General features: G+C 39.1%; 1 protein-coding gene across 2 annotated transcripts in view; it reads right to left on the bottom strand.

The window, feature by feature from the left end:
• ash1l (ASH1 like histone lysine methyltransferase) overlaps positions 1-1,609 on the bottom strand; it is a 63,752-nt gene extending 62,143 nt beyond the window's left edge. For both annotated transcript variants that reach the window (XM_088328295.1, XM_088328296.1), the window contains exon 1: positions 1,338-1,609. The gene's annotated coding sequence lies outside the window, so the exon portion shown is untranslated. The remainder of the gene's footprint in view (positions 1-1,337) is intronic.
• Between the last annotated feature and the right edge of the window lie 6,771 nt (positions 1,610-8,380).

Below are 8,380 nucleotides of genomic sequence, written 5' to 3'. Positions count from 1 at the left end.
AAACATCAGCAGCTGCATATCCCCAAATAGAAATCATAACTCGGATTTATCAGCCTGTGCTAATGTTGCAGGAAAAACATTACCTTTAAAGAAGGATTTTGGTCCATTTCGCGGGCTTGCAAACAGTCGCAAATTCCATCAGCAGTCAAGTAGTGATAGTAATTCTGGCTCTTTATAGAGAAGCAGCTTTTTCGACTCGGCTTACTGTGAAGAGCTTTTTCTTTTGAAACACTGTACCCTAAATGAATTTATTTGGAAAATGTTTTATGCTGCTATATTCTAAAAGCCTCAATTGTTTCAAAATACAGTGAACTTGTACCTCATTTAAACTTTCAAATTGTTTTTACTTAGATAACAACAGAGATGGTGCCACTAATATTAACCACAAGTGCTTTCAAATGAGTACAAAAAGAGAGAAAGAGAAGGGAAGCAAGCAAGAGAGAAAGAGAGGAAGACATTGTCAAAGAATGAGGAGACAAAATGAGCATGAGAGCAAGAGAAAGAATGAGAAAGAATGAGAAGGAAAGAAAGCAAAAGGCCAACAAAATAGGGAGATTAAGAAAGAGAAGTGAAAAAAGAAAGAAAAGGAGAGAGAGAAAGAAAGAAATATGAAGGAAAATCAAGGAAGAGCAAGTGAATGAGGGAAAGAAATAGCAAGGATGAGGGAAGAAGAGAAAGAGAAGGAACGATAGAAAGAGGGAGAAAGATGGGAGAGAATGAGAAAATCGAGAAAGACAAAGAGTGAAGAAAAAGAGCAAAATAAAAAGCGATAATGATAGAAAAAGATAAAGTATGAGGGAAAGAGAGTACAGCAGAGTAAAAGAAATAGGGGAAGAGAGATAAGAGAAAGGATGGAGAAAATAGAGTAAGATTGGGAGAGCAAAGAGTACAAATTAAGAAACAAAATGAAGAGGGAAATGGAAATAAAATGGAGGTTTCGAAGGGAGCCAGCTCCCGTCTTTCAGTTAAAAGAGCCGGCTCATATAGCCGTTTTGTTTGCAAACGAACCATCACCATCGTCCTTCTGTCAAGCACGTTTGCATGTATGATGGAGATTAATTCGAAGGTGTTTATAATAACGATAAAAATAAGTATTGATAATAATTCTAGTGAGGATGAGGAGAATACAAGCGATGTAAAGCTCGCATATCCACCACATTCGCCTCTCCCGTGCACGCGCGTTCCAACGTTGCTAGTGCTAACGATGCACTAGCTAGACCGCTAAGGCAGCAACAAAACCCAAACTCTTAACCACTAAAGCACTAGCCAGGAAAGCAAATTACTGTTGATAAAAAAGCTCGTCGTAAAATAGCAGAATAATTTAAAAAATATGCTACCGTGGGGGTTGCATCCAGAAAAAAAAAACACACTGTCAACAAAATGGCGGCGACGTTGAATCAACACAGCGCCCCGAAATGGAAGTCCCGCTTCATTACTTCTCGTATGTTGAAAAAATCCTCGATTTTCACACAAAGTCTCAGCTTGTAATGTTTCCAAAAGGTCCCGATTCGGGTTCTGAGGCCTTCTTATGTCCTTGTTTTGATGGGGTTCGCGCGGACCTCGCTCTTCGCTCGGGCCTCCATGACTGCTCGCTCCCGCTACAGCTCGCTCTCGTGGCAGCAGGCACGCGAGTTAGTGACGTGTCGTTCCTAAACGAAAAGGCTTGAAGAGCCGGCTCTTAGGAGTGAACCACGGGAGCCAGCAGCCTTCGAAACTCTCTCTCTCTCTCTCTCTCTCTCTCTCTCTCTCTCTCTCTCTCTCTCTCTCTGTCCCCCCCCCTCTTTCTCTCTCATTCTCTCCTTTTCTCCCTCTCCCTCTCATTCTCTTTTCCCCCCTCCCTCCTTCTTTCTTTCTTTCTTTCTTTCTTTCTTTCTTTCTTTCTTTCTTTCTTTCTTTCTCTTTCACCAATAATGAGCCGATTCTTTTCTAGCCACTTTTTTGTTATCTTACTTTCATGTTTTATTCAGTTGCCAGAAGTTAATGTTGAAACATTTAAGTCATGTTTATTTATTTGTATAACCCTTAATCACAAAGAGTCTCAAAGGGCTATTTTATCCACGCGTAAGTATATCTCCTGCACCCTCTTATTTTCATGGTTAGGTAGAACTAGTTGGGATTCCAAAACATCCTGTATCCTTTTTCATACATTGTTAAATCCAGTTAGTGTGCCTTCATCATATTTTATGATTTTGTCATCATGGCACTTTTTTTTCTTTGGTCCACATGTGGGAATGGTTCTTGTGTGTTTAACTTTTCATGTTATTTTATGTCAGAGCTGGTTAAAGTAAGAACATTATGGTGTTAAGGTGTTCTAACCACGCGTGCGTATGTTCCCTGCGTCCTCTTATCTTCATGTTTTGTTCAGTTAATGTTGAAACATGATGTCGTTCACACATGATTATGTTCCCTGTGTCCGCTTTATTTGTGTTTTGTTTAGTTAGAGCTAGTTAGTATTATATATTCTGCATTGTTTTATTTTCATGTTTTGTTCAGGTACAGCTAGTTAGTGTTGGAACATTATGTTGTTATTCCATCCACACGTGATTATGTTCCATGCATTCCCTTTCTTTGTATTTTGTTCAGGTAGAACCAGTGAGTATTCCAGTTTCTTCAGAATCGTCCTATTTTCATATTTTGTTCAGCTGGTTGCTTGTTCTGTCCAAGTGTGGGCACGTTCACGTGCTCTGTCCTCTTTTCATGTTTTGTTCCAGTTAAAAACTCTATTTCAACACTCTGTAACGTTTTCTTTCTTGTTTTGTTTAGTTATCACCAGTTAGTGTCCCAACATATCCCAGGTTGTCTCCATGTTTTGTCCAGTAACAGCTGGTTAATGCATGTTCCCTGCGGCTTCTTGACTTTGTGTTTTGTTCAGTTAGAACTAATTATTATTCCAATACATTTTGCATTGTCTTTTTTTCGTGTTTCATTTGTTCAGTTAGAGCTAGTTCATCTCAGAAAATGATGTAGTTCTATTGCGGCCGAACCTCACCCAGACCCAAAGTCCCGCAGCCCCCAAGAAAATCAAGTTTGAGACCCCTGTTCTACGTAGTCTGTCTTGCGTTTGTATACTATAGGACACCAGCTGCTTTCTTACGTTTTTGTCATTTTTCAGTCGTTGATATTACAGGCGTTTTTCAGTGATTTTTCCGTTAAAAAATGTAGCTTTCCACAAATAGTTGTTTGAGAAAGGAGGCTGACATCATCATGTAAACACAATCGTCTTTCTTCTTTTGCATTTTGATTGTTTTTCAGTCGTTTTTTAGTCGTTTTTCAGTGTTTTTTTCTGACCGTTTTTTAGTAGTTTTCAGTGGTTTTTTAGTCTTGTTTTAGGTTGTTTTTCTGTTGTGTTTCAGCTTTTTCAGTCAATTTTCATTTGGGGGGGTTCTTTTTTTGGTCACTTTTTCAGTCGTTTTTCAATCTTTCTTCAGTAGTCCACAAATAGCCCTCTATACTACGAGTTTAAAACCCCTGAAGTAGAGAAAAAAGGTTGACATCTTCACGTAAAAGATCACCTTGCCTTTTGGGAGTTTTTGGTCTTTTTTTGGGCTATTTTTCTGTCACTTTTGGTCGTTTTACAGTTTTTGAAGGTCATTTTCGAGTCATTTTTCAGTCGTTTTTCAGTTTTATTTGGGGTTGTTAGCTGTTGTTTTCAGTCATTTTTCCAGAATGTGTCTGTTGTTTTTCTAATTGGTTTTCAGAACTACGCAAATATCCCTGAAATAGAGAAATGAGGCTGACATCTTCACATAACAAAAATGTCTTCCTTTTTTGCGTTTTTGTCGTTTATGTGTCATAATTCAGACGTATTTCATTGTTATTTTTTATTTTGGTGTCATTTTGTCATGTTTTATACGTTTTTCAATCTTTTTTTGGTTACATGATAGAATACTACTAATCCAATGGTCAAATAATACACACTGTTCCTTTAAAGTAAAAAAAAAAGAAGTCAAGAGGATATGAAGATCACAGTGAATAACTTTAATGGGAACTTCATAGAGGTAAAAACAGCAGCTTGATATTGACAAATACGGGTTAAGTATAGTACGTTAACTCAATCGTCGTCTTCATTTTGCATTTATGATGGAGGCCGAGTCGTCAAGTCCCCACCAATCAAACACTTTGATCCCTGTGTAGCACAGCACCAAGGGTGTCTGGAGTCAGTGCGGCCGACGTGCCCGCCTGCATGCCGGTGTCCTTGCCGTCCAAGCCCTTGCAGCATACCAGACACGTGTTTTGCTATATTGAGCATTGGTGCACTGCATTGAGTGTAAAATGTTAACATGAAGTGTGGCAGACCCTCAAGTTAAACTTTGAAACCAATATTTAAAAGGGATGCGAAAACAGGCAGAGATAAAAGAGACAAACGAAACTCTCCCAAAAGCCAAGACGAGGAAATATAATTAAGCGGGACTATGGACAATGAAAATATCGATGTCTTACTGTGTCTGAAAATTTTGTCAGCGAAGAAAATGGAGCCAAAGAAATTCAGCCGCCATTTAACAACATTACGCCCTAATCACGCTCAGCTGACTGAGTTTTTCAGTTGTTTTAACATGCCAGAGTAATGCCAACATTCGGCAAGGGGAGGTGACACGTCATCATCTTTAGCTTGCTACTTTGAGTCCTGATTTTTCTGAATCAAACCTGTCCTGTTGTTTTTGAGCACCCCTGCCTCCAGTCTTTGCCTCCCCCACATGGGTTTATCATTTCCCTGCAGCAAAACAGAATGACCCAACCAACAAAAACCCAGGGGGCGGGTCCCACATGCCTGTCCAGGCGGTGGTTTTTGGAGCTTAGAGGAGAAATCCCTTTGGCCAAGCCTGGTTATCTGTCTTGGCAGAGTGAAGTAGGGAAGTCTTCTGCGCCTTGTTACCTGTCATGGCGGCAAGGGAGAGACACCTCAGCAGCGCCTGGCTATCTGTAGTGGCGACGAGAAGGCACCTCGGCCGCTCCTGGTTACCTGGCCTGGCTGTGAGGGGAAGGGACATCTTTCGTGCCTGGTTACCTGTCCTTGCAGCAAGGGGAAGGCATCTTGGCCGCGCCTGGTTTCCTTTCTTAGTAGCAAGGCGCAAGGAACCACAGCCATCCTGTTCCCATTGCTGCAGTCTCCGTATTTTTTTTTTTTTAAAGGGGTTGCGGTCCTGTTAGGATCTGACACACCACCTTCTCCAGAAGGCCCCAATTGGCTTTGGAGCGATGCACAGGTGTATCCCATTTCCACACACCTGTGCCTAATCATACAAGCCATTTATATACCGCTGTTTAGACACCTTACTTTGGGTCATTCTCATTTATGCGTTCTTCTGTCGTCCTCCTTGTGTCATTTTATTCCATCACTATACAATTTTTTTGTTAATATGTTCATTGCAATTTCCATTTCCAGTTTCAGTCGTTGTTTCTCGTTTTGTTTTTGTTTCTAAGTTCTTGTCTAGACATTTTGTTAATTACATTGTGGCAACCTCTTTGCTACTTAAATTGAATTGAATGCCTTTATAACATAAATAGGAAAAAGAAAATATGTACAATAAAAAATAAAATAAGGTAAGAAAATTTGTGCAACAAAACCAGTATTGAGCTGCATATTTTAAGTATCTGAAGAGGTGCTAATAAGCCGTCATATGGTAGTGCAAAATGATGAATAATTCCATTCAGTTTTTTGTGCAAAATGGAGTTGAGAATGGTGACAGCTCTTGGGAAAAAGCTGTCTCTGAGTCTATTTGTTTTGGCTGGTATGGCCCTGTAGCGCCTACCAGGGGCAGCAGGTTGAAAAAATGGAAGCCAGGATGTATGTAGCCTGAGCCTCTGATGTTTTTTGCCCTTCCCAGGCACCCGGAGTTGTAGATGGTGGTAGGGGGCAGCCTATGATCCTCTTTGCTGTGTTGGTCACCTTCTGCAGTCTCTTTCTGTCGGCTTCTATACAGCTCGAGTAGGTCAGCAGGCTCTCAAAAGTCACCAGCATGTTGATGTTGAGGTGCTCCTACCTGAGGTTTGGTACCCTTGCTTGAGCACTTCTGCTTGCAGTTCCTGCCACCCTTACACAGGTCCATCATCCACAACCAAACCTTAAAAGACTTTTTTTGTGTGATTTGCCACTAATGCCGGTCTTTGCCTATAATTGCCAACAATAATCCCACACCCCTACTTGAGTTAGCCAGCGAACGTTGTTGGCATCGTGTAATTGAGAAGGAGCTGAGCTTTGCTATATGCTGCTTCAAACCCCGCTCAGAAAAATAGTGTACGTGCTTGTGCTATTGTGACGACCCTCCAATCATGCGCGACACAAGGTTCACAGTCACTCGTTTTATTGCCTGCATTCAGTAAACAAAACAATACAAAAGTCAGGGCATTTGTTCACGACTGCAATTATCTAAAACATTAAAGATACAAAAAACGGGTAATCACTCAACAGGCCGCACCTCGTGGCGTGTTTGCATCAAAACACGTTGCATCATCGTTTCAAGCTGTATTGCTTTACTTCTTATCTAGTGCTTTTTTTAATATACATCATTTAGCACAACTTATATATCTATATACAAAAATAATTTGTGAAAGCAGCTCATATATGTAGCAAAATATGCATTTTTTTATCCAACTGATATTGGGCACATCTTACCTTCAGCGCGATACAAATTAGCTGAAGCTATGGCAAGCGCTTAAGCCCATAAAGTGCCAAACGAAAAAGACAACAATTGAATGAGGTACCGGAATATTAACAGTAACACAACAAACACAGATTTTGTGAGAATTCAAAACAATCAAATTTCAACTCTGTTACACCATTACTCTACATATCATCTTTGATTAAATATAATCTGTACTAAATTTAGAAAGAAGAGTGAGATAAAGGGAGATAAAGAGAGAAAGACAGAATGAGAGATAAATAAAGAGAGCGATCGAAAGAACGAGAAAGAAATAGAAAGAGTGAAAAAAGAGAAAAAGAGTGAGAGAAAGAGCAAGGAAAGAGGAAGAAAAAGAGAACAAATCGGAAAGCAACCAAGCAGGAAAGAAAGAGTGAAAGAAAGAGAAAAGAGGGCGTGAGAAAAGGTTAAGTCATATTTATTTGAATAGTGAGAGAAAGAGCACGAAAAGAAAAAGATCAAGAGAAAGAAAGAGATGGAAAGAAAGAGAGGAGAGGAAAAGAAAAAAAGAGGAGGGGGAGAACTCAAAAGATAGGGAGAAACAGAAAAAGAGGGATAAAAAACAGAGAGAAATAATGCAGTTGCTTTGCGAGTGGTGCCTGTCTTTGACAATATCCGATGGACATATTTAAACCTGTAGCTGATGTTTCTCTCGTGCTGCTCTCAGCATTGTCACGAGGTCTGGATTGAAACCTGTATGGGCCTGATCCTGCCCGCAGGCTGCAGTTCTGACACCTGTGCAGTACTCCTTGGTTTTTTTTTTTGCGGGGAATGTGTTTAAAAATTGTCCCACGATACTCTTTAATTTATGCCAAAGAAAAACCCCAATTTACAAGCTCAAACATTTGTTTAACAAATAAAAGTATTGTAATTTATAAACTTTTTTTTTGTTGTTTTTTTTAAATAACATCTATCCTGTTAAATTATCATTTTAAAATACTCTTGCTGCATGTACTGCACTAAAGGGCGGCAATTATTTTAGAACACTGTTTTTACTTCACATGATACTTTGTCGTGTCGAGTTTATAAAGATATAAACCCATTACTGGCCATTGCAATCAGATAAAAGCATTTAAATAAGTTTTACTACTTCGCGAACGTATTTATTGAAAGGTCACGCATGCGCAGTGACTACAATGGAGTCGCGCATATGTATTACATTACATACAATAGAAAAACATTGAAAACGTATTAAAAACAATGGAATTAGACTGAAAGCATAGATCTTTGAAAATGTGACTATGTGTGTGTGTGTGCTGATTATTTGTATATTAAGAATAGAAAAGCAGGTTAATTTCATAACATAGGAGTCTGAGAAATACACAACTAAAAGTAGCTTACTTTACATTTGCCCCCTGTTGTGAATTTCAAAGAACATCAATAAAAACAATAACAGCGGTTTCAAATTAAAACATCATAAAAAAAAAATCAGATTGGTAATTTCATGGAGAGGCGAAAACCTTCAAAAAGGAAAAAAAATTCTCTCCTCTCAGGAATGTCTTTTTCTGGATAAACGGGAAACATTGGACAACTAAAACGAACAACAACAAAAAAACGCTTATTTTTCAGTGTAGTTCATTCTTCTCAAAAATGAACAATAATCTCTAGTTAAGCAATTGTTAACTATAAGGGTCATTGATGGAGAACGCAAGAATTAAAACAAAAAATAAAAAGAAAAGAACCCCAAAATCCTTTTCGAAACTGTAGCATCGCTAACTAGGCAACAGATTATTCCAGATAGT

The sequence above is a fragment of the Urocampus carinirostris genome, chromosome 2 (genome assembly GCF_059441175.1).
Source record: "Urocampus carinirostris isolate Australia breed hairy pipefish chromosome 2, RoL_Ucar_1.0, whole genome shotgun sequence".
Classification (NCBI taxonomy): domain Eukaryota; kingdom Metazoa; phylum Chordata; class Actinopteri; order Syngnathiformes; family Syngnathidae; genus Urocampus; species Urocampus carinirostris.
The sequence above is the reverse complement of the archived record's forward strand: the minus strand, read 5'-3'. Positions and strand labels throughout refer to the sequence as shown.